The following is a 27,486-nucleotide window of genomic DNA, read 5'->3' as shown; positions in this document are numbered from 1 at the left end:
AGAACATCTACCACGTGACAATGTTCCACATACTCTAGGCAAACAAGAAACTCATCTAACTATTTTTTTTCAACACTCCAATGTTCTGATTGGAACTGTTACATGTGTTAGGATCCTGTTTGCTCTAATTTCTTTCTGTAACCTAAAAAATGTGACCCTTTGGCTATAGTAATCACAGGGATTTTGTCTTGTGTACCTGCGCCCCTCTTGCACTTTCTGCAAAACGCTCAGATAATCATTCTTTCCCCTCCCATTCAGGCGGAGAATATCTCCCAAATGCAGCAACAGGCATGGCACTGATATGAGGCTTTGTTTCGGCCAAAAGCATTTCGCTCAGTTAACAGCCCTGTGTTAATCGTGGCTGGCCATGTCGTTGCAAAACCCCCACAACCCCCGCACCAGTGTGTGCTGTTGTTGCTTCCGTTTCCTTCAAGTCACCTTTAATGCTGTATTCTAGAGGCTGTTTCCTGCTCCTGATGGACTCCATGAAAATCTTTCACAAGGACTCCATATTCTCTGTCATTTGGCCGAGCTCGGCATAAGGTTCAGGATGCTTGTGACCTGGTATTCCACATGACTTTTCTACCGACCTAGCGCTGAAGTCATTCCTGTAAGTCTGCTGCACTCTGCATGGTGGAAAAATTAGTTGAGGCTCCTCTCCTACTTTAAGTAACAAGTCGAAATTGTTGCTAACTGTAATTTTAAATGCAGTGAAACTTTCTCTTTTTGCCTATTAACTGTCACCTTCTCGCAGTTGCCAGTGTCTCTTTCTCCCCATCACCTTATCTACCTAAAAATATGCCATTTCTAATTCTGTCTGAAGGGCACAAATCTTTCTTCTCTATTCCACGATGTTCTTGTCTCCACTGCATAATCTACAACTCCACGGAGAGCCTCACCCGACACTTTTTTGGCTTCTCCGCTGCGTTCTGCCCAGTGAAACCAGCACATAATGCTGGATTGTTTCTGCCATACTAATTAACTTACGACATCATCCATACTTTTAACATACGACACTACTCTTACTGTAAATTAAAAAGAACTACAACACAATTCAATTGTAATGAAGTAATAATAAATAAAGACTTATCATTCTGTAATTTGCGCTGCCAACTTCCAGGTGACAGGCAGACGTAGGATAACACGACAGGTGTTCGCTGGGCGCAAGTTTTAAGTAGAAGATCCGAATGGAATAAAAACTAAAACGTTCGATGTGTCCTAACAACAATTACAGTTTCAAGCCGACACTATCAGCAATTTATGTAAAGCACTATAGTGAATCCAAAAAAAAGGTAACAATTAGACGGGGCGCAGACGTTAACACTAGCATGTAAACACACCACCGATATTCCCTGAACTTACATCTTAAATCGCGGAAGACACGAAACGAATGAAAACTCGAAAAAGAACGACATTTATAACAAGCAAAGAGCAAGCATATTCCACAGTTGCCAAGACGTAACACACATAGTGCCGCGGCCTGTGTGCTGTACCCTGGGCCAGACTGTCGGGAAATCTGGTGTCCCTACGCCTAACAACCAAAGTTGACGCACTTTTTACTGGACCAAAACATTCAAAGCAGCTTACCTGCACATTTTTGCAATACAACTGTAGAGTTAAATAAATGTGCCATCGATGTCGCACTTAATGGGACTAACGTAGGAGGCAGTTCAATGAGGTGAATAGCTGTTGCGGCAATTTACAATTGGCCGATTTACATTTGATACTTCAAGGTTAATTCATTATATGAAATTATTTCACATGAACCGATGTGTTATTCGCCATCCACTCATTTATCCAACTGTCAATATCGTATTAATTTTTTTGTCTGTGTTACGTGGATTGTTACTACAGTCTCTGGCACCTGTTTTGAAAAACAAAGCGCTCAGTGTCCGGTAAGGTAACGATATTCGTCTGACACTCTCCCCAGTAAGTCTTCCGACACTGTATCCCTTTGGCTAACTATTTATTCAAATAGCTTATGAGTGGGCGTAGCAAGATTGAATGGACTCCTTGACGTATTATTTCACCTCAGGCAAAGCATAGACTGTCTCTAGCAAACGATGCTGAGCTCTCAAAATCATTAACCAGTGATGATAACGTCCATACCACGGAGGCCGTATATTGTTGTACATAACGCGCGTTGTTTCGCAACCAGCACTGGGCTGCACCAGACGAGTTGGCGAACTGTGTTGTGCGAGACCGAAAACCGGGACAAGGTCGCCTCTGCGTACGGCCACGCTGCCGACATTGCGTAATACGCGGCTAGGCGGGCTCGTAACGCTACTCACAACAAGTCAACGACCGCCACAGGGATATCCAACCTTACGCACACGTTGGACTTACGTTAGCTTCAAACTCTCATAAACGCTATATATCAAATCGCCGTCACTCCTACCCCAAATTACGCAGTAATCCACTATAGGCCGGCCGGTGTGGCCGTGAGGTTCTAGACGCTTCAGGCTGCAACCGCGTGACCGCTACTGTCGCCTGTTCGAATCCTGCCTCGGGCATGGATGTGTGTGATATCCTTAGGTTAGTTAGGTTTAAGTGGTTCTAAGTTCTAGGGGACTGATGATCTCAGAAGTTAAGTTCCATAGTGCTCAGAGCCATTTGAACCATTTTTGAATCCACTATGCAGAAAGTCTTGCAGGACATGATCGCCAGTACTTGGATTTCTGTATCAAATTGTGTTTATGTACATTATCTGATCAAACGATCAGGACACCCGTATGTAATGCGTAAATGGCCACAGATGCCACGAGACTCGGATCTGGTGTCGGGGAGTGTTATGTTGCTGTAGAGAAGCAGCAACAGCAGCATGGATAAGTCAGCAGTACTCAGTCAGTGACTCTGAACGTCAACTAGGTATTCGCTGTCATCTGATTTACAAATGCATAGTCGACATTCCAAGTGGAAACGCGAAGAAACAACCAAAGCTAAATCTAAACGAGATAGGCTTTATGTACTGATGGACGGGGATCCTGGGGCACTGCGGAGAATAATTGTAAATAATCGCATGAAATCAGCGGAAGAATTCACTCGTAAGTTCCAAAGTGCTATCGGCAGTCCATTTAGCACAATTATTCGTGTTTAACTCGTCTTTACCTGTAGTGTTCTCCATTGCCATCACGTGGATTGATCGACATGCATCTGCTTGACGACTCGTGGACTTTGTTTTCCCGCGCCATTTCCCACATCACCGTCTACTCAGTCACCGTTTGTCATGTGACCATTGGTCACCCCATCGTCTGGACCATCCTCTGTCACTTCATCTCCTCCTTTCGCTAAGACAGACAGTGATGGACCTCTCCACAAAAAAAAGGCTCCCATCTGTATACAACCAGGTCGATTCCAATCCTACCACCACTTATACCTTTACCTTAAACCTTATTCTCAGCTGTTCCTTTCATCGTTCACATTTACCTTGGACTGATAGTGGTTTCTGTGTAGCAAGGACATACAGTACTGCTGACCACAAACCTCTCACTGTGATTAAGTAAGGACCTCAAGTTCAAAAATAACCTCTCCCAATTCCAGCTAGATGGAACTCAAAATAACTATTACAAGGAGAGTTCTCTCCCATGGAGGCAATGAATGATTCTAACATGTGTGAGACTGGTTCTAATCTGTCTTCCTACCATAATTGTACAACGACGCTCTGTGAGTATTTTAGGAATTTGGTGTTGAACCTATGGCCTGCAAGGTAGGAAGATAGCATCTCACGCATCCAGAGTTCAGAATAGTGGAGCAGTACGGACAGTGATGTAATCAGACAATGATCTCAACGTCGGTTCCACTACACCCCCTGTAAAGGAAACATTATCGCTAACAGAAATTAGTGTACGGGTTCAGGTGTAACTAAATCTTAGCAAAAATTAAAATCTTGGATTATCTTTATTAAGGTTTATTTTTACTCTGAGTATGACTTCATGACATAGCAATGTAAGCAGAATTACGTACAGGATGGTAAAATACTTATACTGGGAGTTCACAACTGTGGAGGGAATTCCTGACTATTCTAAGGTTCTTTAATGGTAAGCTGGTTGATGACCATGTCTGGGGGTCGATAAAAATATAAACAAATTAAATAAAATGGGGGCCAGCAACATCAAAAATGGTTCAAATGGCTCTGAGCAGTATGGGACTCAACTTCTGAGGTCATCAGTCCCGTAGAACTTAGAACTACTTAAACCTAACTAACCTAAGGACATCAGACACATCCATGCCCGAGGCAGGATTCGAACCCGCTACCGTAGCGGTCGCGCAGTTCCAGACTGTAGCGCCTAGAACCACTCGGCCACTCCGACCGGCCCAGAGACATCAATTACGCTAAAATGCACAATGAAAATACCCTAAATTGTATGGGGGTCGGTAAAGAACAATCAAAAATAAGTACACAATTAAAACAGTTCAACAAATTCATAGTATAAAGCACTCTACAGTGGCTGATCAATTCTTTTTGTTAGATCAGATGCGTCGTGTTTCTGCTTCAATTGAGCCTGACAATTGAGAATATGTCTAACTACAGGCCATAGTTGAAGCTACAAAAAATTAGGAGAGACGGAGAGGACCCCATTTCTGAGTTCAACTGAATACCACTTGCCAGCGTAGGGCGAGCGCGTGTGTTTACCTTTGGTCGGTAGTGGCAGTGGCTGCTGTCAGCATTAGCTGTGAACCTGAGAATCTATTCTAAATCTCTCTCGACTGTTAAACACCAATTGGATACATTTCCTACGTCTTCAGTGAAGCCGAGACTCCTAGTTATTCCCTAGCTAAGTTAATTGGCATGGTAGCCGCTACATGACTGGAAAAGCGCGTACGTCATTGCCCTCAAATCGCTCACAAGCGTTAACTGTCAGTACTCGGAGCGATTCTCCATACTAAGAGACTTTGCAGCTTAACCCCTTACGAGTTAAGACGAGGCTGCGAACACGTGTTCACATAATGACTCTCGCAATCGTCTCAGCATGGCGCAAATCGCCCAGCTCAACCACTCTACGATTTTCTGTGATAGAAAGAAGCGAATTTGTCTGCAATTTGCCTATATCAAAGCTGGTCAATCAGAGCGTTCATCCTTGTTATAACTCCACCCACTAGATTTTTTGCAGCCTATCATAGGCTTCTTTCGTAGGGCAGAGTTTAACTTCTGCCACGTAATACTGAGATATACAGCATTTTCTTTCATAGGAGATCTAACACAGGTGACTACAGTGAGACACCTATGTTTTGAATTCGGTTTCTCGGGATGTTTCATCTGCCATCTCCCACCGTATTCCTGTAGAAAGGCTTTCCAAAGGATTGTCGTTAAAAGCAGGACAAGGGCAGCTTTTGCAAGTGGCCTACCCAGTGGCTCCGGCGTCTCATAGTGTCCGCTATATGTCCCACTGTGAAGATTTAAGCCGTACGCAGGAGAGGCATTCCGTAGTAAAAATTCTCCTTCCCTCATAACTGTGTCTCGTAGCGCAGGTCTGGGAAATTACTTGCATGTAATTACTATTGTGCGAGTTAGCTGCTTATATTCGTACAATTTCAAGTAACTATGTCGTGTGACATACCGAGTTAACAGGGATTGTTTTTGAGGACTGTAACGTAAGATGTGTTATTCGTTTGACACCTTACAAGGTGAGTGAAAAAAATGTATAAGAGGAATGGTGAGGGGTGGAGCACCATCAGATCAATGGTGGGTAGCAGGTGGTATGCTATCCGTAATCTGTGTATCCCTGCTCTTTAGATTACCCCATCACACTTTATGCACAATCATATGTTTCATCAAACATTTCTGTTACAGATTCACTCACAACAGCACGTTCTTCAACTGCATTATAACCACTAACACTGTTTCAGCAGAACCTTACAACAGCAGCACAAGCCATAGCAACGTAAGTTTTATCTTCACCAGCCATCACCCCAGCCACATCAGCACCTGACTGCCCCATGCCAACTTCTTCCTCACTTTGCATCTCACAAATGCAGTCACTTCCAGCCATGTAAAGTGCACTCTACTGACCAACAAAAAGGTTATCCAGAAACAATCCCCATAAGAAACAAAGCACCGACAATCCATCCAGAATTCGAAACGACTGCAAACAAACTAGACAACACCAAACCAATGGACTCCACAACATCGCATTCCGAATTCTTACTACACACTGTTCGTTGGTCCTGACTCAAAACTCATTAATCCCAAGTCCCCACCTCTTCAAATAATTACAGCACCTTCTCAACCTCAGCATTGCCCTAAAAGTCTCATTTTGCCAAACTCTAATTGCATACCTCGATGGTAACCTTAGTTGTTGTATTTTACATTCCTAGCTTCTCATTCATTCTTCAGTTGCTCTATGCGATTTCAATTTGTATTCTTAATTCTGCATACTTGGCTGAAAATTCATGCAGTGCAACAGCTGTTAAAACTATTAAAATATAAAAATGAATGAAAAGTCCAATATTTTAACAGATTTAACGCCTGTACTTATGGTTCAAATGGCTCTGAGCACTATGGGACTTAACTGCTGTGGTCATCAGTCCCCTAGAACTTAGAACTACGTAAACCTAACTAACCTAAGGACATCACACACATCCATGCCCGAGGCAGGATTCGAACCTGCGACCGTAGCAGTCGCGCGGCTCCGGACTGAGCGCCTAGAACCGCTAGACCACCGCAACCGGCGCCTGTACTTAAACACCTGTTGCACTGTAAGTATTGTCAATCAGTTATGTATAACCAACTATTGTACCTGTGGTTGCCCCAGTTTAAATTACCTGTAGATCTTCGTTCTATACTGCATTTTGTTTAAATAAATGCTCCCTCACACTATACAGCTCATTCCCACATTGACACTGGAGCTGGCGATTTTACGCCATCTGCCCGCTTGAGCGACGCTATCGTTCGTCACACTTACTAACAGTCAACCGAATCTGACTCGTTATCAAGGCTTCCTTACGCATCCCAGAAGCATTAAAACCAGCCATAAGAAATTATACTCCTCACACCTTCCGTTTCTTCCCTTAAACCAACAACGCATGCGTGTCCGTCACTGTTATCCGAAGTTGTTAATAGAACTCAATATTCTATGTTACTCTACTGAAATAACTTCGTTTGCGTCCATGAAGCAGACAAATGTACTTCAAATCGTGTGTTACACACTTCGTGGCACTTTCTCTTCATACACATTCCCATCGCGCTGATTTCACAATTTAGGTATCGGTCTACTCACTGAACATGCACCTTGTAGTTCATGCGCTAAAAAAAATTTAAATGCATTACAATGCGTTCTAAACAAACTGTTACCTATTGTCAAGTAGCATTCTGCGTTCTGTATCAATTTCATTTAAACCTTTCTGGATGTACTCTCGCATTATAATCTAAAATATTCAGTAAAACTTACCATCCTGTATTTGAACTGATGTAGGCAGCTAATTACAGGGATTTAAAGTTTAACGCGTAAACTAAATAACACTCTGACTTGGCATTTTTGATATTCAAAAAGCCTGAACATACTAAAATAACAAAACCTTGCGCAGTACATAAGAGACGTTTCTTAAATCATAGACACGATGAAAGGTTATTTTGAGGCAATTTTCGAGTCAGAGATTCAGAACCGATAATGGTAGACAAGTAGGCCGCTATTGTTGCATGAGCAGTGGTGTTCACTGATTAAAATTACAAGACAATAAAAACGCTTCTACGCTACTTTCAGTAGTGAAGAAATAATACTGGGTCTGTAACAATGGAAATTCAGGCACGTAAACCTTGAATAATCGTGAGTAGCTCAGCCTTACTGATCGTAAAGAATCGAAAGATAGTGCCTTCAAAAGACACTGAACAACGTAATAGGCTTCTTGTAATAGTATGTAGAACAGAACGAGTTGTTGCCACAGACCCGCGGTGATTATCTAAAAATTTATGCCATTCTGCAAGCAAGTGTCGCGTGTAACGAAATTAGCAATGATTACTTCATCATCAGAGCGGTGAGTAGCACAGTCGTGGGATAATTACAGGATAACAAAACGGACGATCGAATGTAACAGTAACTATTCCCCGTGGCTAGGTCGCATGAGAGAACACATGAGGATACAAGATATCCGTAACGTACTACCGTGCCGATAGTTCCCTCAATCACGACCAGATGAAGCCGATGTCTCACCCGTACCATGACGGTCGGAGTAACATCACTGCACCTCTCCAAAACATTAGTCCGCCCCCGTTGAGTGGTCAGCGCGGCGGAATGCCACGCCGAGGGGCTAAAAATGGTTCAAATGGCTCTGAGCACTATGGGACTCAACTGCTGTGGTCATAAGTCCCCTAGATCTTAGAACTACTTAAACCTAACTAACCTAAGGACAGCACACAACACCCAGCCATCACGAGGTAGAGAAAATCCCTGACCCCGCCGGGAATCGAACCCGGGAACCCGGGCGTGGGAAGCGAGAACGCTACCGCACGACCACGAGATGCGGGCCCGAGGGGCCTGGGTTCGATTCCCGGCTGGGGCAGGAGATTTTCTCCGCTCAGGGACTGGGTGTTGTATTGTCCTCATCATCATTTCATCCGCATCTCCGAAGCACAAGTCACCCATTGTGGCGTCGAATGCAATAAGTACTTGCATCGGCGGCCGAACTTCCCCGAATAGGGGACTCCCGGCCCACGATACCGTACGCTCATTTCCATTTTTCCAAAACATTATAAGAGTAGGACTTCTCCCTTGGTCGCCGCCATACTAGCTGACGATGGTCATATTGGGAAGTACAGAAACGTGATTCATCCCAAAACGTAATGTCATGCCATTCATCAGAAATCCTCAGTTGCCGACATGGCATCACTCCAAAAACACAGCCATTGGTGTTGCGATTCAACTCTCGACCAAAATGTTGCAAGGAATCCATTACTTCTTCTCGGATGGTAGGCGCACATGTGAATGGGTTACGTTGTGCCTGTTGCACAATATAGCGATCCTGCCTTGTGGTGGTCAGACGTGAACGACTGGAACCTCGATGGCAAGTATGCCTGCCCACACGATGTCATGCAATTCCGGGCCACAGTCACATCCGAATGCCCAAAAATTTGGGTACTGCACGATTTGACCAGCTGTTCAAATGGAGACCCACATGACCCTCCTTTCAAACTCTGTCAGATACTGAAAACGCTGTCTCACAGGATACGTGACATGTCCGTATCCTTCGCAGTGATCACTCAACATCTGAGCAGTTAACGCCCCCTACACGAGAGCCCGATAACACTAAATACGAACAAAATTAATGCACTCTGATGACTGTTCTATCTGTCAGAGAGAATTGCAAATCTCATAATTTACACGCCTGCCGGTGGTGTGTACGTGTACCTTGTTGCATTGACATTCGACCATGTCTTCTCGGTGCTTCACTTTTCTTGTCGGGAAATGTATATGCGAAAAAATAATACGTTCGTTGACAGTTATTGGAACGTAATTCTTCTGAATCGTAACAGTAAAATTCCCACCGATGCACGAAGATACTCTTATAGTGTTGGACGTGACTGGATATTTTCGTTACGCACTGGTTCTTGCTTGAAAAAAAAGTAAACCGCACAGCTCTTTTCTGGATCTGCTATATCTGCTCCGTTAATTATTCCTGGTGAAAGTTCCGGGTTGACGTACTAAACAATTGTTCGAACGAGGAATTTGTGAAGCGTCTCCTTCGTTAGGGAAACCTATTTCTTTATCATTCTTCCAATGAATTTCACCATGGCTTCTGACATTCCTGCAATCACTTAAACCGCTTCTGACACATACTCACAGATATTCTATTGCTGTTTTCAATGATCGATTTCCAATCATATAATCGAACAATAATGGGTCTGTCCATCTAACTCTACGCCGTACGCTACACACTTATGTTAAGAGTGAACTGGCAGTCTCTGCACCAACTATCTCTCATTTGCAAATCTTCACGAATTTCGCTACAATTCTTTTGGTGCTCTGGCTCTCCCTATGGACAATCTCATTTTACTGTCACAGAAGATAAACACAAACACTTATACAGGGTGTTACAAAAGGTACGGCCAAACTTTCAGGAAACATTCCTCACACACAAAGAAAGAAAATATGTTATGTGAACATGTGTCCGGAAACGCTTACTTTCCATGTTAGAGCTCATTTTATTACTTCTCTTCAAATCACATTAATCATGGAATGGAAACACACAGCAACAGAACGTACTAGCGTGACTTCAAACACTTTCTTACAAGAAATGTTCAAAATGTTCTCCGTTAGAGAGGATACATGCATCCACCCTCCGTCGCATGGAATCCCTGATGCGCTGATGCAGCCCTGGAGAATGGCGTATTGTATCACAGCCGTCCACAATACGAGCACGAAGAGTCTCTACATTTGGTACCGGGGTTGCGTAGACAAGAGCTTTGAAATGCCCCCATAAATGAAAGTCAAGAGGGTTGAGGTCAGGGGAGCGTGGAGGGCATGGAATTGGTCCGCCTCTACCAATCCATCGGTCACCGAGTCTGTTGTTGAGAAGCGTACGAACACTTCGACTGAAATGTGCAGGAGATCCATCGTGCATGAGCCACATGTTGTGTCGTACTTGTAAAGGCACATGTTCTAGCAGCACAGGTAGAGTATCCCGTATGAAATCATGATAACGTGCTCCATTGAGCGTAGGTGGAAGAACATGGGGCCCAATCAAGACATCACCAACAATGCCTGCCCAAACGTGCACAGAAAATCTGTGTTGATGACGTGATTGCACAATTGCGTGCGAATTCTCGTCAGCCCACACAAGTTGATTGTGAAAATTTACAATTTGATCACGTTGGAATGAAGCCTCATCCGTAAAGAGAACATTTGCACTGAAATGAGGTTTGACACATTGTTGGATGAACCATTCGCAGAAGTGTACCCGTGGAGGCCAATCAGCTGCTGATAGTGCCTGCACACGCTGTACATGGTACGGAAACAACTGGTTCTCCCGTAGCACTCTCCATACAGTGACGTTGTCAACGTTACCTTGTACAGCAGCAACTTCTCTGACGTTGACATTAGGGTTATCGTCAACTGCACGAAGAATTGCCTCGTCCACTGCAGGTGTCCTCGTCGTTCTAGGTCTTTTTCAGTCGCGAGTCATAGGCTGGAATGTTCCGTGCTCCCTAAGACACCGATCAATTGCTTCGAACGTCTTCCTGTCGGGACACCTTCGTTCTGGAAGTCTGTCTCGATACAAACGCACCGCGCCACGGCTATTGCCCCGTGCTAATCCATACATCAAATGGGCATCTTCCAACTCCGCATTTGTAAACATTGCACTGACTGTAAAACCACGTTCGTGATGAACACTAACCTGTTGATGCTACGTACTGATGTGCTTGATGCTAGTACTGTAGAGCAATGAGTCGCATGTCAACACAAGCACCGAAGTCAACATTACCTTCCTTCCATTGGGCCAACTGGCGGCAAATCGAGGAATTACAGTACATACTGACGAAACTAAAATGAGCTCTAACTTGAAAATTAAGCGTTTCCGGACACATGTCCACATAACATATTTTCTTTATTTGTGTGTGAGGAATGTTTCCCGAAAGTTTGGCCGTACCTTTTTGTAACACCCTGTATATGGTATCAGGCAGCTTAGATAAGCCATCCCAGGTATTTACATAGCGAGTGAATGTTGTCGTGGTTTGGTTTTCACTAAACTAGGGAACAATGTGCCGAATTTAATGACGTACAGAAATTTTCGATTTGTACCCACAACGCAAAACAACTACAGAGTCATTTTTTGAAACCCTGTAATTATTTCTCAATGCAATGCTTAAGTTTGAAATTTTGCTTAAAGGTGCCTACAACATTCGACTGTAATGGTGCGAAATCGTGACGTCCTGCACGATCACCATTCGTCACGCCGATGATTCAAATAAGGTATCGACACATGCGAAATAAAAGGCCAGAGCCCTGAAGTTCGTTCAGGTGTAAGGTCGTTTGATGTACCATTCACACCAAATCTCAACACAATGCTGCACAGCGCCGCCGTGGACGTGTCACATCATGGGATGGTCGTCACACCATCCTCTCACCCACATCTCACTTATTCTGACATTATTTAAATAGGAGGAAGTGGACAAAGGAAAGGAAAGGGAAGGCGCTATTGACATCAGCTGCATCAGGACGGTGTGCGGCATCAGCGGCGACGAGTGAGAATATGCGCCAGACCGGGATTCGAACCAAGGATCTTCTGCTTACTAGGCTTTCAGTGCTAATGAACAATTATGTCCGACCTTCTGCAGGAGTATCTGATTAGCGACCATGGAAGACATGGACAAGGGCTGCGGATAGTTGACGCTAGGTGGGCATGTGGCTCGGCCGAGAGGCGTGCCGAGCTTTGCCCATGCAGTTGCGGTAAATACTGTGTCCGGTTGACGTAATAGTTAACGCAACTGCTTAATGAGCCGGAGATGCCGGGTTCGAATCCTAGTCCGGCATACATTTTCACTCGTTACCGCTGATCAATAATCCGTTCCCTTTTCTTTCTCCCCCCCTCCCCCATCCTTCAATTTACATAATATTTATCACAGCTGTGGATTACGCATGGTGCCTGTTCTTTCAGACATGTCCGAAAGAACAGACACGACACGTTCATATAACTTTTTTTGACTCCTCTGCGATGGTACAAAGGGCGTCAATAAAACCATCCCTTCCATTAGGGCGTTGATTTCCACACATATCACAGTCCAAACAGATAATTTTCAGTGCGACGAGTAACAGGGCGACGTTGTTGACAACGTTCCACACAGCTGACAGTCCTGCACCCCCCCACCCCTTCCAATCGCATCTCGCCCCTCTTCCGGACGATTCAACTCTTTCCTAAGGACAGTGTGAAACTGCAACCCCACTGAACGACATCTGACCCAGATGGAGTTTAGTGGGACTGCAATTTTTGCTCCGGTATAGAGTGTAAAAACCTCTAGGGGCCGATCAAAACCATTCGATGAAATTTCTACGTGATCCAAAGCAGCAAAGGGTGTTTCTTTGCTGCCTTGGATCATGTTTAAATTTAGTCAAATGGTTTTTAACGGTCCTTAAAGGTCCTATCCTTAATAACGTAGCAAAATTTTCAGTCGCACTGTACTCCGAAGCGGAGTATATCACGTGCGGTGTGGTTGCAGTCCCACAGTGTGCTGAAGCGTTGAATTGTCAGCGGGCGGAGGGGGGAAGAGATATCAGCAGCGTCGAAGGTTGTCAACAGTCGTTTTCGACTGCGAAATGTGTGGGAATCGACGCCCCAATGGAAGGGGAAGATTCATTGACGACCTTTATGCCCCTATCTTAGGCTTTTTCGCGTCCAATCTGATCATCAATATGTCTGAAGTGTTTCCTCGGCCACCCATAAGAAACCCGCGTGATTTCAACGCTGATCGTCGCGGTTCTGACCTCCGTCGCAGAGGTGTCAAAGACACAAGTGGAATGTGGATGAGAGGAGATGTGATGATCTCACAATCGTGTGACACGTCTACGATGCAGAATTTTGGTGAAATGAGGTGCGAATGTCACATCACTAACCTACCTTACACTTCACATGAACTTCTGAGCTCTGACCTTATTTTCACATGTTTAGACACCTTTCTGTTTGACACATCGCCGACACCATGGGTGACTCACCTTGCGCCACTCTTTCGCACTTACTAAGGAACCTTAACTGTGTTGCGCAGTGTACCTGACTATGACATCAACTTGGGGTTATTCTATTTTTCCTGTCGTTTTTGGGAGAAACATTCGAAGCAGATTTCACTGATGCATCATATGTGGAACTTGATTAAACAGTCAGCAGAAGGGTTTCCACAAACGTCTGCACTATCACAGCAAACGTAAGCTGCGCTACGATTCCGGTGTTTGTTATGGCTGTAGTATCAAGTACTCAAAATGCCGACCTTCAGAAGAGGTGCAGGCTATAAAGTGATCCTGGTCAGACAACGGCGAAAGCTGAATTTCATCTGAAATTATCGCAGTACCATATTTCAAGTCTTAGTTAGTCGTCCGTGCGGTTCTAGGCGCTTCAGTCTGGAACCGCGTGACCGCTACGGTCGCAGGTTCGAATCCTGCCTCGGGCATGGATGTGTGTGATGTCCTTAGGTTAGTTAGGTTTAAGTAGTTCTAAGTTATAGGGGACTCATGACCACAGCAGTTAAGACCCATAGTGCTCAGAGCCATTTGAACCATTAGTTAGTCATTAGTGTTTCCTTGTAAACCTCTTGTTTTAATATTCCCCAGAGATAAAAGTGCAAAGGTGTTATGTGTACGTAAAGTGCAGAACATGTTGCGTTTCCAAAACGAGCGATCCAATAATCTTAAAATCATCTGTAAAGAAGATCCGTAATTATTTGTGCAGTATCGGTGGCACATTAATGTTGTTGGTTTCAATTGGGCTACCTTACGTCCAGTAGTATGTCTTCTAATAATTAGGGCAGCATATCTATGACGGACAGTAGATACTTGTGGCTATTTGGAGCACCACCAATAAAACAGGAACCAGTGATGATGTTCTTGCAAATCCCACACCATGAGTTCACAGATGGAGGTATCATTCATCCAGTTATCTCGACCAGCTCGGATTTCCAGTAAACCAGTAGTGTTTACTGTGAAGATTGATTTGCCCAAGGCTGGTAAATGATGCCTTATACGTAAACGAAAAGTTGCGTACAAACATAGTATCAGTTGGCATTTTCATAAACATGTCAAAGACTAGGCAGGTTATTGCTGTGCACAACATAGCGCGTGAAATACAGGATCGACGCTAAGTCGATGGCGGAAAATGTAGCGAATATTCTGGCTGAATACGTGGTCGCCTCAACACACTACCGATGAACAGGGCCAAATTTCATGAACACGGAGGCTAAATTCTGATGTCAGTAGCCTTTAATAAATAACATTGTGGCTGAGACGGAATTTTATTTACTTCAATTAATAACTACTACCGACAAGTCACAAATGGATTTCTGTCTGTGTCTTCTGTCCAAAGACTCTTCGCATTAGTCAATCCTGTGGCGGCCTCTCCATCTCTGAATAACTACTTCAGATTATGACCATTTAGCCTTTAGCCTCCTTACTGTATTGATGCCTTGGTCTCCCTCTACATTTTTACACCTCCCCCCCCCCCCCCCCCCGCACACACACACACACACTCCATTCTTTTAGTGAAGTTGTGCCATAAATTTATCTCCCCCCTCCTCCCACCCCCAATTTGATAGTACATCTTCAGTTAATCTATCTACTCTTCTGATCTTAAACATTCTTCTATGGCTTCCCATTTCAAAAGCCTCTATGCTCTTCTTGTGTGAACCGCTTGTCGTCCACGTTTCACTTCAACACAAGGCGACATTCCAGACAAATACCTTCAGAAAAGACTTCTTAACACTTAAATTCATATTAGATGCAAACAAATTCCTTCTTGATTTTCTTGCTATTGCCATTGTGCATTTCAAATCTCCTCTACTTAAATAGCAAAATCAATCTACTGCAAAAAGTGTCTCATTTCCTAACCTAACTCCCTCAACATTGCCTCATTTAATTCCATTACAGCCATTACCCTTGTTTTACTTCTATTTTGATATTCATCTTATAACCTCATTTCCAGACACCATTCATTTTATTCTAGTGCTCTTTCAAGCCTTTTGTTGTTCTGAAAGAATGACATTGTCACTGGCAAACCTCAAAGTATTTGCTTCAACTCCATAAACGTTTCCAGTTTTCTCCTTAGCTAACTCTTCTTGTATAAAAAGCGACTTGCAGTACTTCTGATCATCCGTGCTACATTTGTAGAGTAGGATGCCTGGGGTAGTAGTCTGCTCACGGGCAATTTTAGTTATTCACGAAGGAGGCCCAAAATTTCCGAAGGTGGTACTGTATACATCGAGCAGACCCCGCAGTAAACATCTGCGAGACGGTGAAGGCCTCGCGACAGCGGCCGCTCACCTTGCCAGTCGATCAGCCTCCACACCAGACTCCAGTCACCGCCGCGCCACACTCCCAGCACGCACTACGCACGTGCTCTGCTGCCCTTACCCCAGCTGCTACGCAGAACGCAAAAACGGGCAGTGTACCTGTGTAGGGAGGCCATGGAGAGAAGTCCATAAGTTCGTAGAAAGGGGGACGGCATTTGGAATGCAGACACTTGTGTTGCTTCATCCTTCACCTTTTTCACAGTAATAAAAGAAAACACACGGAACTTTACAAAAATTGTTTACATACTGAAAGAGACGACACAAATATAAATTAATATTGGATGCTTGCCAGTTCATCTTTCGGAGTAACACGAAATTTCTTTTAACATAAAGAACAAAGGAGGAATGATGTGAAAAAGTGTGGAGTGGATCGTAACTAGGTACGATTGCAAAAATTAATTACAGCAGGGGTGATACCGAGGACATGAAAGACAATGCATTAGGTAAGTTGCACAGTGGTAAAACAGGAAAAAGCCCCAGCCGATGTAAAGCGAAAGCGACGACATTCATCTGAATAGACTTAAGGATATTGCGGAAAACATAAAGCAGGATATTCGGATTGGATTTGAACTACGTCCTCTACGAAACGAATTCAAGTTCTTAAGATAGTAGTACCTTACTCAAACGGTCACGACTTGATTTTATAGTACTGTAATGGTGAATCGGAAATGCGATACCCTTTATTAACTCAGAGTAAGACATTAATGTAATCTGGACAAGGAAATATGGTTGAACAGGTAACAAGTCCACCTACACTTCTCTCCCAGTTCACGGTTATCTCTCATGGGATTAGTAACGCCATCGCCTCATCTTATTGTTAATCATACTTCCTCTGATGGTCAAAATGATATAGCCAGTGGGTCTGGAAATGCTTCTTGTAGCAGAATACCATAATATAATTTAAATGCATTTTATCTGTTAGCAGAACATGACTGTTAAAATATATGAATAAGTTTTAGAAGATCGCTACAGTTCCTTGTTAACACAGCTTCCTATTGCAATATGTTAAGAAATATTATATTATCATTAGACGAAACTGGTAGTAAAAACATGTAACATGAATACACATAGATCTTAATGTAATATTTTACCGTCTTGCTATCTCTAGTAGACTGCCCCGTTCATCAGAAACGGTGGTTCTCATTTGATATTTTCTCCTTCTTCGATCATTGCAGCTATCTACAGTTTATTGTGCACTGCTTTTAAACTCGTGAAGTATAAAGGACAATCATAAAGTTTCTGTTCGAAACCCATACTAACCCCCCTTGCCTGTATGTCGGTGGTTGTACACCCGCATCGGAGTCGCCTTGGGATGCATATTTGCTGCAGCAATGCACCTAAACTGAAACTTTTTGACCATCCCTTATACGTTAACAACACGTTTTTTATTATATTCAACACTACTGTGCACTAGAATCAAGGTGTACTGCAATGTGGGCATAATGCAAAATATATTGTAAAAATAAAATAAATTAATAAAGTATTGCGAGTTGTAACTGTTTCTAAAAAACAGTTGCTTATAAACGAATACGATAAAATTGTCAATGACGTAGTTTAGCTACATAAGTAGTTAAACATAATTGCGGATAATGGCAGAAATTGATACTGAACTGTTTGTTAGTCAAGTCGAGATTTGTGGCACAATCTTGTCAGTGAAGCTGCAACGTTTTCGATCGTATAAAGCGTGGCCTACCTTCGTGACAGCTTTTTAGTGGAAACATTAGAGCCTTCAAAAATTTCTCTGCAGTGAGGAACAAAACGTGAGGGAATATGTCATTATACAGAAGCCTTCGTCCTCATGGTGTCGGCTATATGCTACATTTCGCAACATAGTTGCAGCTCAAGCGGCGAAAGAAACATTAAACTTGCGGACAAGCATCAATCTTGAAGCCACATACACTCGTTAAATTTAAGAACGATCACCAACCTCGCTCTCATCTGAGGTTTAATATTAGGAATCCCTACCCCACTGATATTATCCCTGTTATATGTTGGATTGCAGTGAGAATTTCATGACCTGAGCACTGGGTCAGAAATTAAACACGGCGATCACCTTTTATCCAGGTCAAAAGCAAAACGCTTCAGTATTCACATAGACAGAATTTTTTTTTTTTAATTAGTGGAAAGGTTCTATGCAACAAAACTGCTGAGGTGATCGGTCACTTGCCTTACACACGGTAACTGATCTAACTTAAACTAACTTAAGCTAAGAACAACACACACACCTATGCCCGAAAGAGGACTTGAACCTCCGACGGCGGGAGTCGTGCGAACCGCGACAAGGCGCCACAGACCGCGCGGCTTCCCCGAGCGGCCAAATTTGGTTTACTTCCAGTTAAATAAACCTCGTAAAGCGCGTCGCTTCGATAAATACCTGTGCCGGTTAACTCTGTAACTCACAACCAGAAAATCGAATACACCGACAGAACTCCGAATGAACGAAGATAACTATAACTGCGAGTACTCAAGACTCTTGGCACTGAAGTGTAACTGAACCGTTCGCTGCAGAGCACTATTTTAACAAAGAATGATCCTATTCATTGTCCGGCAAAAACCGAACTTATACTCTTCACTTAACGAAGGTCCATTACCGATTCTGCGATTTCAGAGCGACTTCACGAAGTTATCAAACATTAGACGTCTCAGCCATCCAACATGGTGGTCATAGATTTATTACGATGTGTCTCAATCCCAGAAATTCTTCTCCCAATTTTTCCATTGGAACTACCATATTTCTACAACGTAGTAATAACCATGAAAATTTGCTCAAGATGACTGGAAGCCTTTTGGCAATTTGTCGAAATCCGCTAGGCGTCCCTGTGCACACATAGGCGCAGCCACCTCTGTATAGGGCCAATGGGGCAACCATCTATCAGCTAATGTTTTCGGAGAAACGCAACATTCTGTTCCTGGAAACGGTCGACAGCTTACTTAGCCACCAAGATCAGCAAATTCCTACTGAAAGGACATTGTATCAGTCCTGCGTTCGTATGTACCACACCTGAAGTTCTTAAAATCACTCTTCGAATCAAATTCTGTATTTCTTAGCGTTAAATAAATAAATTTCGTGTGACTAGGGCCTCCCGTCGGGTAGACCGTTGGCCGGGTGTAAGTCTTCCGATTTTACATCACTGTGGCGACTTGGGCGTCGATGAGGATGTAACGATGATGATTAGGACAAACACAACACCCAATCCCTGAGCGGAGAAAATCTACGACCCAGCCAGAAATCTAACCCGGGCCCTTAGGATTGACATTCTGTCGCGCTGACCACTCAGCTATCGGGCCGGACTTTCTTAATGTCAAGAAAAAAAACTGAGTGTATTTGTTAGTCACTGATTCGTTTCATCTGGGCCATGACCTGTTCACCTTGAAATTTCTCTACTTTTTCGCTCAACAACGACTTACAAAGTGTAGATGTGCGAGTATACGTCTTTCACAGTATAGGAAGGGTGAGTGGGTAATGAGAATTTCAAACGAAGATATTGCTTAAAAGATGCAGTGAGGTTATACACTGTTCCTGGAAACTTTATAAATGTTGTACGAGAGGTAGCCATAAAGTTTCAATTATCACCTCGAAAAAATAGTTACGCAAATTTGGTTTACTTGCAGGCTTACCTCTACATTCACAGTACACAGTGAAATCGTGACGCCACAGAACCATACCACGACACAAGAGCAGGGGCCGGCAAACTTGTGCTCTCGCGGAACAGTTTTAGAATCCTGGTACTTTGATGGAATACCTTGTTTACTCTGAATGTTAGTAAAATTAATGACATTTTTACAAAATTAGAAAAACTTGTTTTATTCAGTGATAACTTCAAGTTTAAATCATAAATAAGGATAACCAAAATTTTGAAAAAAGGGAGAATAATGTGGAAAAAATACGCCATGTTATTAACAGCTCCTCCCGGGCTACTCACTCGCTTTTGGAAACCCTGCACGGAAGGAAGAAAATAAAGCCAGTGCGGTCCAATGATGAAGTGGGGTGTCTTGCAGGTATTAGTTTTTTGCGTTCAAAGAGAAACAACGCTGCAATCACCCATGTTGAGTTAGTGGAAGTGCACTGCTACAATGCAATATCATAAGGTGTCGCAGTGTGGTCAGACAAGTATGATCAACGAAGAACGAAGTGACACACCAGCGCTGAATGAAGACCGGAAACCACAAGAGGAGGTCCTTTATGCCGAAGACTGCGATATCACAACCGAGGCGACAGCGCAGACTGCGAGAGTTAGTTATGATCAGTTTTGAACATTTAGCACGTTTTGAACACACCACGTGTCGATGCCAGTTGGGGTCCGCGATAGCCGACGCTCCTCCAAAAAGCCCTCCAAGCCTGCGGAGATGCGGTTTTTTTAGCTGTGTCAGTCCAATCCAGGTGTCTTTGACAACTTCTTTAACTGCCTAATCGTCATGTATGATTTCCGCATGTATCACGGCGACACCTGGACAAAGAAGAAAAGCAAGGAAGGAATGGATACATGTCGATCCACCACCACCGAAAAAGGCGAAGCCCCAATCATTACCAGTCAAGATGACGCTGAGTGTTATTTGGGACTGGCATGGTATGGTGCTAACAGATTAATGGTTTTAAGGGGCAAACCGTCACAGGCGTACATGACAGAAATCTTTTGACAAGGTTACAGGAGGCAGCGAAGACGAAGCGTTACCGTAGATTGTCCAGTGGAGTGTTACCGTTCCAAGACGACGCTCTGGGTCATTCTGCACAGAGACAATGGTATACGATACATTTTTGTGCTGTCAAACGTATACTCTTCTCACGTGTTTATCTGGAATGACCCAGTGAATATTTCCTCCTTCCTCAGATGAAGACACCATCGCATGAAATGTACTTCCAGAATGATGACGAGGTGGTGTACGAAGTGGAACGTTTCCCGAACAGTCAAACTTCTACAAACAAAGTAGACTATCAGTCGATGGGAAAATGCATCTCACTGAAAACTAAATACTCTGAGAAAGAAAAGCACCAGTTTTAATGGTAGCACAAGGACGTTTTCAAGATCGTAGCTAAAGCTTTAAGATTTAATGTTCTGAAGAGCCAAAGGAAATGGTACACCTGCCTAATATCGTTTAGGCTCCCCGCGAGCACGCAGATGTGCAGCAACGCGTCGTGGCATGGACTCGACTTACGTCTGAGGGAGTACTGGAGGGAACTGACACCATGAACTCAGCAGAGCTGTCCATAAATCCATAAGACTTCGAGGGGGTGGAGAACTCTTCTGAACAGCACGTTGCAAGACGTCCCAGATATGCTCAATAATGTTCGTGTCTCGGGAGTTTCGTGGCCAGCGAAAGTGTTTAAATACAGAAGAGTGTTCCTGGAGCCACTTTGCAGTAATTCTGGCGTGTGGGGTGTCACATTGTCCTGCTGGAATTGTCCAAATCCGGAGGAATGCACAACAGACATGAATGGATGTAGGTGTTCAGACAGGATGCTTACGTACGTGTCACCTGCCAGAGTCGCATCTAGACGTGTCAGGGGTCCCATATCACTCCGACTGCACACGCCCTACACCATTACAGAGCCTCCACAAGCTTGAACAGTCCCCTGCTGACATGCAGGGTCCATATTCATGATGTCTCCATACCCGTACGCTGCTATCCGCTCGATACAATTTGAAACGAAACTTGTCCGACCAGGCAACATATTACCACTCATCAACAGTCCAGAGCATAACGTAATCATAGCTAACACTTGGTTCAAGAATCATGAAAGAAGGTTGTATACCTGGAAGAATCCTGGAGATACTAAAAGCTATCAGATAGATTACGTAATGGTAAGACAGAGATTTAGGAACCACGTTTTAAATTGTAAGACATTTCCAGGGGCAGATGTGGATTCTGACCACAATCTATTGCTTATGAACTGCAGATTGAAACTGAAGAAACTGCAAAAAGGCGGGAATTTAAGGAGATGGGACCTGGATAAACTAAAAGAACCAGAGGTTGTACAGAGATTCAGGGAGAGCATAAGGGAGCAATTGACAGGAATGGGGGAAAGAAATACAGTAGAAGAAGAATGGGTAGCTCTGAGGGATGAACTAGTGAAGGCAGCAGAGGATCAAGTAGGTAAAAAGACGAGGGCTAATTGAAATCCTTGGGTAACAGAAGAAATATTGAATTTAATTGATGAAAGGAGAAAATATAAAAATGCAGTAAATGAAGCAGGCAAAAAGGAATACAAACGTCTCAAAAATGAGATCGACAGGAAGTGCAAAATGGCTAAGCAGCGATGGCTAGAGGACAAATGTAAGGATGTAGAGGCTTGTCTCACTAGGGGTAAGATAGATACTGCCTACAGGAAAATTAAAGAGACCTTTGGAGAGAAGAGAACCACTTGTATGAATATCAAGAGCTCAGATGGAAGCCCAGTTCTAAGCAAAGAAGGGAAGGCAGAAAGGTGGAAGGAGTATATAGAGGGTTTATACAAGGGCGATGTACTTGAGGACAATATTATGGAAATGGAAGAGGATGTAGATGAAAATGAAATGGGAGATAAGATACTGCGTGAAGAGTTTGACAGAGCACTGAAAGACCTGAGTCGAAACAAGGCCCCGGGAGTAGACAACGTTCCATTAGACCTACTGATGGCCTTGGGAGAGTCAGTCATGACAAAACTATACTATCTGGTGAGCAAGATGTATGAGACAGGCGAAATACCCACAGACTTCAAGAAGAATATAATAATTCCAATCCCAAAGAAAGCAGGTGTTGACAGATGTGAAAATTACCGAACTATCAGTTTAATAAGTCACAGCTGCAAAATACTAACGCGAATTCTTTACAGACGAATGGAAAAACTGCTAGAAGCGGACCTCGGGGAAGATCAGTTTGGATCTTACAAGAAAGATTAAGAAAAGGCAAACCTACGTTTCTAGCATTTGTAAACTTAGAGAAAGCTTTTGACAACGTTAACTGGAATACTCTCTTTCAAATTCTAAAGGTGGCAGGGGTAAAATACAGGGAGCGAAAGGCTATTTACAATTTGTACAGAAACCAGATGGCAGTTATAAGAGTCGAGGGGCATGAAAGGGAAGCAGTGGTTGGGAAAGGAGTGAGACAGGGTTGTAGCCTCTCCCCGATGTTATTCAATCTGTATATTGAGCAAGCAGTAAAGGAAACAAAAGAATAATTCGGAGTAGGTATTAAAATCCATGGAGAAGAAATAAAAACTTGGAGGTTCGACGATGACATTGTAATTCTGTCAGAGACAGCAAAGGACTTGGAAGAGCAGTTGAACGGAATGGACAGTGTCTTGAAAGGAGGATATAAGATGAACATCAACAAAAGCAAAACGAGGATAATGGAATGTAGTCAAATTAAATCGGGTGATGCTGAGGGGATTAGATTAGGAAATGAGACACTTAAAGTAGTAAAGGAGTTTTGCTATTTAGGGAGTAAAATAACTGATGATGGTCGAAGTAGAGAGGATATAAAATGTAGACTGGCAATGGCAAGGAAATCGTTTCTGAAGAAGAGAAATTTGTTAACATCGAGTATAGATTTAAGTGTCAGGAAGTCGTTTCTGAAAGTATTTGTATGGAGTGTAGCCATGTATGGAAGTGAAACATGGACGATAACTAGTTTGGGCAAGAAGAGAATAGAAGCTTTCGAAATGTGGTGCTACAGAAGAATGCTGAAGATAAGGTGGATAGATCACGTAACTAATGAGGAGGTATTGAATAGGATTGGGGAGAAGAGAAGTTTGTGGCACAACTTGACTAGAAGAAGGGATCGGTTGGTAGGACATGTTTTGAGGCATCAAGGGATCACAAATTTAGCATTGGAGGGCAGCGTGGAGGGTAACAATCGCAGAGGGAGACCAAGAAATCAATACACTAAGCAGATTCAGAAGGATGTAGGTTGCAGTAGGTACTGGGAGATGAAGAAGCTTGCACAGGATAGAGTAGCATGGAGAGCTGCATCAAACCAGTCTCAGGACTGAAGACCACAACAACAACAACAACAACAGAGTCCAGTGTCGGTGTTGCCGGGCCCAGGTGAGGCGTAGAGCTTTGTGTCATGCATCCATCGCCGGCCGCGGTGGTCTCGCGGTTCTAGGCGCGCAGTCCGGAACCGCGCGACTGCTACGGTCGCAGGTTCGAATCCTGCCTCGGGCATGGATGTGTGTGATGTTCTTAGGTTAAAGTAGTTCTTAGTTGTAGGGGACTGATGACCACAGCTGTTAAGTCCCATAGTGCTCAGAGCCATTTCATGCAACCATCAAGGGTACCCGAGCGAGCCTTCGGCTCCGACAGCCCATATCGATGAAGTTTCGTTATATGGTTCGCATGTTGACACTTACTGATGGCCCAGCATTGAAATCTGCAACAATTTGCGAAAAGGTTGCACTTCTGTCACGCTGAACGATTCTCTTCAGTCATCGTTGGTCTTGTTCTCGCAGGATTTTCGTCCGGCCGCTGTGGCGTCGGAGATTTGATGTTTAACCGGATCTCTGACATTCACGGTACACTAGTGTAATGGTCGTACGGGAAAATACCCACTTCATCGCTATCTCGGAGCTGTGTCCCATCGCTTGTGCGCCGACTATAACACCATGTTTAAACTCACTGAAATCTTGATAACCGGTCATTGTAACAGCGGTATTCGATCTAGCAACTGCGCCAGACATTTGTTGTCCCGCATAGGCGTTACTGAACGCAGCGCCGTATACTGCCTGTTCACATATCTCTGTATTTGAAAACGCATATCTGTGCCAGTTTCTTTGGCACTTCAGTGTATTATCCATTACGGATGTTAGGTAACGGTTGTCTTGTTTCTACAGTAATAATCTGTAGTATTCAACCGTAATTTTTGCCCTACTCACGACTCAACAACGCGTTTCGAAAGACAATGCTCTCATCATCAGATTGAAAAACTTAGCTCATCAGGTCAAAACATTAAAAAGTTTAATAACATGACTGTGGCGCCACAAAATAAAATGGAATAAAAACACTTTGGGCGCTGTGTCGTTGTCTTACACTAGAATCGAATGCTTCAGTCAGTGTCCTCCCGTCTCACACCGCACGTTGCACCAGGCAGCGCCCTCTGATCCGCTGTAGGCTCAGAGTGTCAAGTAGACGCCTATGCAGAGCTCCGGTTATGGTTGTGAGCTGACATGTCCAAGGTGCTACAGCGTGAGCGTAGCTATTGACTCAACCGTAATGCAATATTATTGGCCACCTACATTTTACTCTTTGCTAAGTGTACAGTCATCAGTTTATGGCTACTTCGTCAAAGAATTATTGCAAATTTATGATTATGTATCTGTATTAATATAATTTTACAAAGGCGTTAAGAAGCCTCATTTCTTTGCCATTGCCTTGTCCATACAGAATATTGTCATGTTTCTTTTAACGAATCTCGCTCCAGTTCCTTCAGCAAGTCGAGTTTTCTCCCTTTCTTTTCTAACTGCGAGTTTTCAAAGTTTTGTTCTAATCCCTTAAGGGGATATCCTTGTTACATTTTATTTCGTGAACGCCGAAATTCTGTTGCTAGACTTTTTGGCGTTTTAACCTGACGAGCTAAGTTTTACAATCTGATGACAAGAGCACTGTCTCTCGAAACGCCTTCTTGAGTTGTATGTAGGACGAAAATTACAGTTGAATGCTACTAATTGTTATTGTAAAAAACCTTATACAGTGAGTTGACAAAAGTCACAGCCTATCGTGTCGGACCTCATTTTTCCTGGTGTAGTGCAGCAATTCGATGTGACATGGACTCAACAAGACTTTGGAATTCTCCTTCATAGATACTGAGTCGTGCTGCCTCTGCAGCCGTCCATACTTCCGAAGATGTTGCCGGTGCAGGATTTTGTGCTGGAACTGTCTCTCGATTGCGTCCCATAAGTGTTCGATGGGATTCATGCCGGCCGATGTGGGTCGCCAAACCAGTCGCTCGAACTGCCCACGAGGTTCTTCAAACCAATCGTCAACAACTGTGGCCGGTTGACAAGGTACACTGTCGTCCATAAAAATTCCTTCGTTGTTTGGGAACATGAGGTCCACGGCGGCTGCAAATCGTCTCCAAGTAGCCGTGCGTATCCATTTGCAGTCAATGATCGAATCAGTTGGTCGACAGGACTCAGTCCATTCCATGTAAATACAGCCCACACCATTATGGAGCCACTACCAGCTTGCACAGTGCCTTGTTGACAACTTGGGTCTATGGTTTTGCAGGGTCTACGCCTCACTCGATCACTACCATCGGCTCTTACCAACTGAAGTCAGGACTCATCTGATGAGACCAAGTTTTTACAGTCATCTAGGGTCCAACCGATATGGTGACGAACCAACGAGAGGCGCTACAGGCGATGTCTTGCTGTTGGTAAAGGCACTCGCGTCGGTCGTCTGCTGCCATGGGCCATTAATGCCAAATTTCGAAGCACTGTCTTAACGATTACGTTCGATGTACATCCCTCATTGATTTCTGCGGTTATTTCCGAAGTTTTGCTTCTCTGTTAGCACTAACAATTATACAGAAACGCCGATGCTCTCTGTCGTTAAGTGAAGTTGGTTGGTTGGTTGTTTGGGGGAAGAGAGCAAACAGCGTGGTTATCGGTCTCATAGGATTAGGGAAGGATGGGGAAGGAAGTCGGCTGTGCCCTTTCAAAGGAACCATCCCGGCATTTGCCTGGAGCGATTTAGGTAAATCACGGAAAACCTAAATCAGGCTGGCCGGACGCGGGATTGAACCGTCGTCCTTCCGAATGCGAGTCCAATGTGTTAAGTGAAGTCCGTCGGCCACTGCGTTGTCAGTGGTGAGAGGTAATGCCTGAAATTAAATACCTTCGGCACACTCTTGACACTGTGGATGAATTTCCTAACGATTTCCGAAACTGACTGTCCTATGCGTCTACTACTATTCCGCGTTCAAAGTCTGTTAGTTCCCTTCTAGTGGCCATAAACACAACGAGAAACTTTTCATGTGGACCATCTGAGTACAAATGACAACTGCGCCAATGCGCTGCCCTTTTATACCTCGTGTACGCGGTACTATCGCCATCTCTATAATTATGTGCATATCGCTATACCATGATTATTGTCACGTCATTGTAAGTACATCTCGTACGAAGTGCATCTCGTACAAAACTTAATATGCAACGAGGACTATGAAGGTTGTTCACTGAGGGCGTAAGAAATGCTGTATCGTGTGATAGCAGTCCGGCACCCTGCTACTGTAAGGAAAGTCCCATACTGCCACCAAGTGTCGGCTATAGTAGAACTGGGTTAGCCGTGTTTGGGACGACGTAGTAGGCGTTGCGCAACAGCCGCCGCTTCAGCCAGTCGGCTGTCCTTCGGTCCGCTAAACCGGCGGAAGCCGCATCTCTGACCGGCGACCCCACGGCGCCGCCGCCGGTTATAACCGGATCTCTGGCCGCTGCATCGTCACCTGCCTGCTGGAACCTGCGACGGCTTGGCGCCGCCTGCTCGGCTGCCTATCTCACAGGGCACGCAGGGGCTCCCTCGTCCTTCCGTGCGTGC

This window comes from Schistocerca americana, chromosome 2 (assembly GCF_021461395.2).
Source record: "Schistocerca americana isolate TAMUIC-IGC-003095 chromosome 2, iqSchAmer2.1, whole genome shotgun sequence".
Classification (NCBI taxonomy): domain Eukaryota; kingdom Metazoa; phylum Arthropoda; class Insecta; order Orthoptera; family Acrididae; genus Schistocerca; species Schistocerca americana.
The sequence above is the reverse complement of the archived record's forward strand: the minus strand, read 5'-3'. Positions refer to the sequence as shown.